Source organism: Natator depressus, chromosome 8 (assembly GCF_965152275.1).
Source record: "Natator depressus isolate rNatDep1 chromosome 8, rNatDep2.hap1, whole genome shotgun sequence".
In the NCBI taxonomy this organism is placed as follows: Eukaryota; Metazoa; Chordata; order Testudines; family Cheloniidae; genus Natator; species Natator depressus.
In genome coordinates, this window is record NC_134241.1 from 16,172,797 (window position 1) to 16,180,349 (window position 7,553).

At 42.7% G+C, this 7,553-nt stretch overlaps 1 long non-coding RNA gene across 1 annotated transcript; it reads left to right on the forward strand.

The window, feature by feature from the left end:
* Positions 1 to 2,714: 2,714 nt before the first annotated feature.
* On the forward strand, positions 2,715 to 7,235 carry LOC141992755 (uncharacterized). Its single transcript, XR_012640641.1, has 3 exons — positions 2,715 to 2,845; positions 3,216 to 3,321; positions 6,820 to 7,235. It is a non-coding gene; the product is annotated as an uncharacterized LOC141992755 (long non-coding RNA).
* Positions 7,236 to 7,553: the final 318 nt, after the last annotated feature.

Sequence of the window (7,553 nt, forward strand, 5' to 3'; positions counted from 1 at the left end):
GTCTCTGCCCTAAACAGCCATATTATGTGTCCCAGAAACACAGTGTCAGCCAAGGAAAGACAATGAGACAGACAACTCTGTTTTGGCCGCCAGGAAATTGAAATAAGCCTATCCGAGAAGTTTTGCTGTTAGGATCTGTGCAAGGCATCTGCCCACAGTGTTTTGGTGCACTTAGGGCCTGATATTGATCGTTGCAGAACACTCACAGCTCCTGTGCGTTCTGTGGGAATGTAAATGCTCAGCACTGCTTAAGATCAAACCCAGTGCAATTCACAATAATGGTCTGAACACTTTTTGCATGTATGAAGATATCAGCCTGTAGAAATGAAACTGGGCAAGCATAGGTGCTGGAACTGAGAATACAGGGGGTGTTGCTGCACCCCCAGGCTTGAAGTGCTTTCCATCATATACAGGGCTTACAGTTTGGGTCAATGCCACTCAGCACCCCCACTGTATAAATTGTTCCAGCCCCCGTGTGAGCAAGAGAAGGATTTTTTGAGAGCAAGCAGCTCAGTTTCACACAAAGATCAGAAATTACTAGGTTTGGTAATAAATTCTTATTGTTACTCATTATTATTACTGCTACTGCTTCACACTTATATTGTCCTTGCCACTGGAGGACCTTAGAGAGCTCTACAAATTAGACATGGGTTTCCGTGGAGATCATTATGTGGACACAGACCCGCCATGAATTCTGCAGCTGAATGTGAACTTCCCCCAAGTTCAAGGGTGTTTGGATCCAAGTCTGGGGTTCAGATCCAGCTCTGTAATACATATTCATTATTTCTCACAACACCCCTGTAAGTTAATATTCTCCCCAGTTCACAAATGGTACAGAAATGGTAAAACCCAAGTTTTCAGGAAAGTCCACTTATTTTGAGAGCCCCACTTGAGAGGGTGACAGCCAGGATTTTGGAGGTGCCAACCAACTGCAGGGCCCATTGCCTTTAGTTGAAACTGTGAATCCTGAACAACTCTGAAAATCAGCCTATAGGTGTGTCATGCAGAGTGCCTGAAACTTGAGGCCCCCAAGCAGACCCTCTTGAACATTTGGGCCTAAGTGATCCAGCAAGTAATTTACAAAAATGAAAAAAGAACGCAGATATCCCAGTATTTTCCTGCAATCACTGTCCCACTCTATCTCCAGTACAGAATTCAAGATGCAGGCTAACCAACTCCTTACATAACAGCAGGGAAATGCACTTATCCAGTATAGCATTTAATCTACTTGACTGGACTGTCTGTTTAAACCCTGCGGTGCATATATAGCAGCTGTGAATGGGGTTAAAATATCACCACCTCTGTTCAGAAAGTAACCTTTTGCCTGGCAGGGCTGATTATTATTATTATTTTATTTGTATTTCATTGTCGCCAACGGAGATTAGAGCCCCATTGAACTAGCCTGTCCGTGCACATGTGCAACCCTCTGACTTTTAAATGTAGCAGGGGAATCTATTAAACATTTTCCTAACGTGACTATGATTTCCTAAAACCTCAGTTTAATATACTATCAGATCATGTAATAAATAGTGACAATGCCCAATTTCTGAGTCAAATTTTGGGCTGAGAGATGGGTTATATCTTTTAGTCCAAAGACAGCATGTAAAATGATGATTTTAAAGCACATATAGAAAAGTTTGCCATGTGTTACTGGCTTTGTATAAAACAGATCTTATGGTATCAGAGAACAGCTACAAGAATGGCTAAAGGATGACAAAACATGCCTGATAGGGTACGTCTACAAAGCAATTAAAGACGCGCAGCTGACCTTGGTCAGCTACCTTGGGCTTACAGGGCTCAGGCTGTGGGGCTGGAAAATTGCTCTAGGTATTTGGGCTTGGGCTGGAGTCCCAGCTCTAGGACCCCACAAAGGGGAGGATATTAGAGCCCGGGCTCCAGAATGAGCCCAAAAGTCTGCACACTAATTTTCCAGCCCCTCAGCCTAAGCCCTACGAGCCCGAGTCAGCTGACACTGACCACCCACAGCTGTGCTGCAGGTCTTTTATCCCTGTGTAGATATACCCATAGTGACAGGTTTCAGAGTAGCAGCCGTGTTAGTCTGTATCCGCAAAAAGAAAAGGAGTACTTGTGGCACCTTAAAGGAAAGTTAAGGGGGTGACTTGATTACAGTTGATAAGTACCTACACAGGGAACAAATATTTGATTATGAGCTCTTCCTTCTAGTAGAGAAAGGCATAACATAATCCAATGTCTGGAAGCTGAAACTAGACAAATTCAGACTGGAAACAAGGTGTAAAGTTTTAACCGTGAGGGTAATTAACCATTGGGACAATTTACCAAGAGTCACGGTGGATTCTCCGTCTCTAGCAAATTTTAAATCCAGATTGGATGTTTTTCTCAAAGCTATGTTCTAGGAATTAATTTGGGATGTTCTACGGGCCTGTGCTACATAGGAGGTCAGACAAGGTGATCACACTCATCCCTTCTGGCCTTGGAATTTACAAAGATGATCACACTCTGGGTCTAAAAGCTTCTATCTGGCTAGTCATAGCTTTTACCACAAGGGAGAGCTCTGTGCACAGCTACTGCCTCCCAGACAAGTGGAAGCACTTCCAGAAATTACTAGAAGTCAATGTCTTCCTTTAAACGGCACATCTGATGTTGATATTTTTCTGTTGAGTTCACGCTGGTGAAAGAGCTCCATCTGCTGTTTCAGGTTTGCTTTCGTCACAGTGCTCAAGAGCCTATTTGCTGCAATAAGAATAGCTGGCACATCCACAGTGCGCTACAGCTGAGGGCCTTGCTGCACTTTGTAAACACTGATTAATGAAACTTCAACACCCCTCTGAAGCCTCAGTCAATGCAACCCCCTTTGGTACCTCTGGTAAGTGTCCTTTTTACAGAGGGGGAAACTGAGGCACAGATTGGTGACTTGATGTGTCCATGGTCATGCAATGAGTCAGTTGAAAAGACACCCACTACTACCAGCCTGCAGGAGAAACGGAAAATCCTATGTCCCCTCACCTGACACCTGTCCCCATTCCCATACCCTGGCTTCTTTTTGCTCTCTGGGGGAAATGATTGGCATCAAAGAAATGTAATTTTGTCTTCTTTTTTACTAATCAGACAAATAATATACTCTTACATCATGTGAATCCAGACAGCTGAGGTGCTTAAGAGCTGCAGCTTCTCTGGATAGGACTCCTTTCTCTCTCTTTCTCTTTTCCCCTATCCCATTCAGTGTCACTTTCTAGTTGCAGAGATAGCAGCAGTGTTCCTGCAGTATCCACAGCTGTGCTGCCGCTCCAAGTCCTGACACTGGAAGACAGCCTGAGAAATTCCCCAGAAGCTTGAGGGTAGGTAGGTGTGCACGGGACTCTTTCCTTCTACTTTTCTGCTCTAACCACTAGAGACCCTCTAAGAGGAATCCTCAGACACTTTTGCAGGGTATGCAGAATCTTTGATCTTTCACTGTCAAATGTGTGGGTCAAATTCTGCTCTCATTTACACTAATATAAATGGGGAGTGATTCCATTGGGATAGATCCTCATTCTCTCCTGGTTTGGAGCGGTAAAAGAAGAGCAGAGTTGGGCCTTCCCTGGAAAGGTACTGAGGATATGTGGGGAAAGTGACAGGAAAAATGCTGTTTCTCATTAAGATGACCTAGTTCCTCATGATTTCTAAGCAAAGCACTTGTTCTACGAACCAGATCAGGGTAATTCTATTTGTCTTTTGTGTGATTAGATTATACATTTTATAATCCATTACATGCTGGCATCTGAACAGGAACGACAGTGTCACTTGTACTAACAGTTAGCAGATGACTCCCTTCTTTGCCATATGCACACACTTTAAACCTGTGCCAGAGCATTCACCACAATCACACCAAGGTTACTGAATTATCAGGGAGCCAAATGTCCAGGGCTGCATTGTGACCATTTGCTCACACCAAACTTGTTGACAGGTAGTCTTGGCTTTCTTCTGCATTGCGCAGTGTGAAAGGGCTCAGGAATCTTTAAGGCTTTGTGTCCTATGTAACTAGTAGGGTCCTGTTCTTTGAATCCTCTAGTGACCCATGGTAATTATCACCTGACGGGTGTTAGGAGATCAATGTGAGATGATTCTCCAGTCCTGTTCCTAGCAGCCAGGTTACTATAGTTATCAACAACTGGCACCCTTATTGGCAATCACAGCTGAAAGGCAAAGTATTGCGTGTATATGATTAGGTTAGAGTTGAGGCATAATGTGCAACGTAGTAGAAGTTTTTCTGCTTGTACTGTATCTGTCCCGCAGGAGGACTTCAAATTGTTAGTCAAGCATCTTTCAGTGGCATAGGTAAAAGAATTGCATATTATAACATACAGCATCTTATTTATTAGAAAGGAGCTAGAATAAGTTAAGAAAGGTGAAACTCTATGATCTAACAGGTTAGTGCACTTGTCCTCCGATTACCAGAGACTGCGGTTCAATTGCTGACTTAATTCATATACGACAATGTCTTTGTTGCTTTGCATTCTGTATCTGCTGGACAATTGTTAATATCATACGGCAGCCATTCTATTCAGCATGATTGTTCATCCCGTCAGAGGAAAAACCCAGAACTGGAATCGAATCAGCTTATAAGATTCCTGCTTATTTGAGTATCATATCAGGAGCTGCCTCTCCTCTTTGTAAACTTACAGAGTGTTGTTGTCATATTAAGAACAGACTTTTGGCCTAGAGAGCACTGCCCTTGGAGAATGCATTTACACTTCACGTGGTATGCCATATTGGCTAGTTTAGAAATTACTGTTTTTCTTCACTACCTGGCCTTACCTCCCCACTAATTATGTTACAACGTCGTATGAAGAGTGAGGGGACTGTAGAATGGTTAGAGCATAGAACTAGGCGCTCAGCATTAACAAATTATGAACCAGCACTAAGAAACTTCAAGGAGCAGCACAAATTGGTTAGTACTCTCTTCAGTGTACAAAGATAACCATTAATAATTCCAGGTATCAGTACAGGCTGATGGGTTAACCAGTGGACTGATCTTCAACGCAAACCTATTTGTCTGAAAGCTTTTAATCAAAAAGATTAATTTTTTACAAAATTTATTTTATTAGATTTGAAAGGTAACTTTTAATTAAAAACTCAGTTCTTACACATTTAGACTGTTGACCTTTATTTTATTTTATTTTTTGCAATCTTGGACAATGACAATGACCTATTTCATTTATTTTGGTTTTAGCAGGTTTCACTTTCAGGCTCTCATGCACTAGCCCGATGTGATGTTTGCATGCAAATATTGCAGGTGAATGTTTAAATCCAGTGGTTTAGATGGAATTAAAGACATCATAGAAACATTTTTGCTTCTGCTGAAATAATCCCCTGCGGTGAAAACGGATTACTCATGTCCATTTATATCTCTGTGGTTTTGTGAATGACACTGGTTCAACTTTTGACTTTACTGCCACTCCTGTGTCTTTCAGTACAATTCTCCAGAAACTCGGTATCTGCTTCCTTTGTATCACCTGCTTGTTTCTCTGGGACTTACTCGCTCATTTTCTGGCATTGAAAGGAAGAGTAGCTTTCCTAGTCTGGGGACAGAGGGTGAAGAGAGAGAGTTTGGCATCTAACGTTCGGCATCTAAGGTCAGTGCAGCCTGAAAGGACTACATCACACAACTGCATTTTCTGACCTGATCCCCAAGAGAGAAACAAAATTGCAGCCTTCAGTGTCTGGTGGCTGTTCTAGTGGATACCTCACTGTCCAAAATCTCAAGGAATTCCTTATTTTGTCTTCACTCAACTGAGCCATTTGTGCAAATAGTGTCAGCCAGGCCTGTTCACACAATGCAAAGCTGGTTACAAGCCATTCTCCTGGAACAGAGGCATAAGGCATTTGAACAAAGAAAACTCTGTCTCTTCCCTTCCACTGGCATCCAGTCAGTTAACCCAGAAAATTGCAGCTTGCCTTTGTCTCAGGCATGTTGTAAAGCGCCCTTCTTGGCTTCTGCAAACCTCTCTTCCACAGCAGCAGAATTTCATTATCTCCCTTTGTCCAGACTGGCTTTGCCACACAGTTCAAGTCACCGTGGGTGTTTTGTTTCATTGATGGTGACGTCCTGATGATTGCCACAAGGAGAGTGCACCCAGACTGTGCCCTGGTGGGGGGCTGTGATGGCTATTCATCAGGATCTGTTCCCAATAAACTTACATTGGAACAGATTGGGGTCTAATTCTGGGAGGTGCAGGGCAACTGCATCTCCCAATTTGGTCATATAGGGAGGGTGCTTAGCACTTAGGATCAGATCTTGATTCAGACAGAGACTGCAAACCCCAGTGTGAGATGTTCCATCCTGATCTAAGCAGAGGTCCATGTTAAAGATGAGGGTGGGAGCATTTTGGCCATCCTCTTTGTAAACTTACAAACTTTGTAAACTGCTGTGAGGTCACAGAATTCCGTGAACAAGGTCCACACAAGGGATTCAAGGTTTAAGACTCTCCCTGGAAAACACCAAGCACATGAGAAAATGTGATCAAATTGCAGGAAAAAAATGGAAAAAAGGTGAGGGATAAAACATTCGAAGATTCCCCTGTGCTACATGTACAAATCAAAGGCCATTGTGGTGCTAAGTGTAATAAGAGTAGCTGGCACCTCCTTCTCCAGCACCTTCTGACTGTCCCACAAATGCCATGTATACAGTCAGCATTTAGTTCAAAGAGCTAGTACCTGGAGGGGAGCACAGAAGCTAATGGGTGGGACTCGTAGTGGTCATCCATTTATACACGTGGGTGTATTTTTAACAAAATTTGTGATGTAATTCAACAATAACCCCCAATGATATCTGTACTTATTTATTATTTGTGTTATCAGGATCCGGTCATGGACCAGGACCCCATTGTGCTAGGTGCTGTACAACTACTGAACAAAATGACAATCCCTGCTCCAGACAGCTCACCGTCTAACTCCTGAATCTTCATCTGATCTTTAACCAAAGCACTGCGGGCAGCAGACCTGTACTGTCCAGGTCTGACTTCAGTTGTAACTATCTTGACACATATACCACATCTTCTGTTAAGTGTCAACAGCACCACACACATTGACAATGCTTAATACTTTGTGCTTCAAAGCCCCTTTCACAAAAAGATCATCCTAGCACTGGTAAAAGTGCTTTACAAATGTCAACAAATGAGGCCTTGGAGCATCCCAGTGTGCTAAATATGGAGTGGAAATCTATCAACTTCATGAAAAAACTCGTACAGATACAGACAGACATCATCTTCCTTTCCAAATGCAAACAGATGGACATCGTACCAAAAGGACTGAAGGTAAAAAATCCATTACAGTCTACACACCACACAAACTATGCTGACAGCTTGTGCCACACGCTTTCAAAGAAACTGTGGAACCCCCTGATCAACATCCTCTACAGCAAACAGGGAAAGATTAAGAATGAGCTTTCAAAACTGGATACTCTCATAAAAAACCAACCTTCCACACAAACTTCCTCGTGGCTGGACTTTACTAAAACTAGACTAGCCATTTACAACACACACTTTGCTTCTCTACAAAAGCAAAAGGACACTAAACTATCTAAACTATGACAT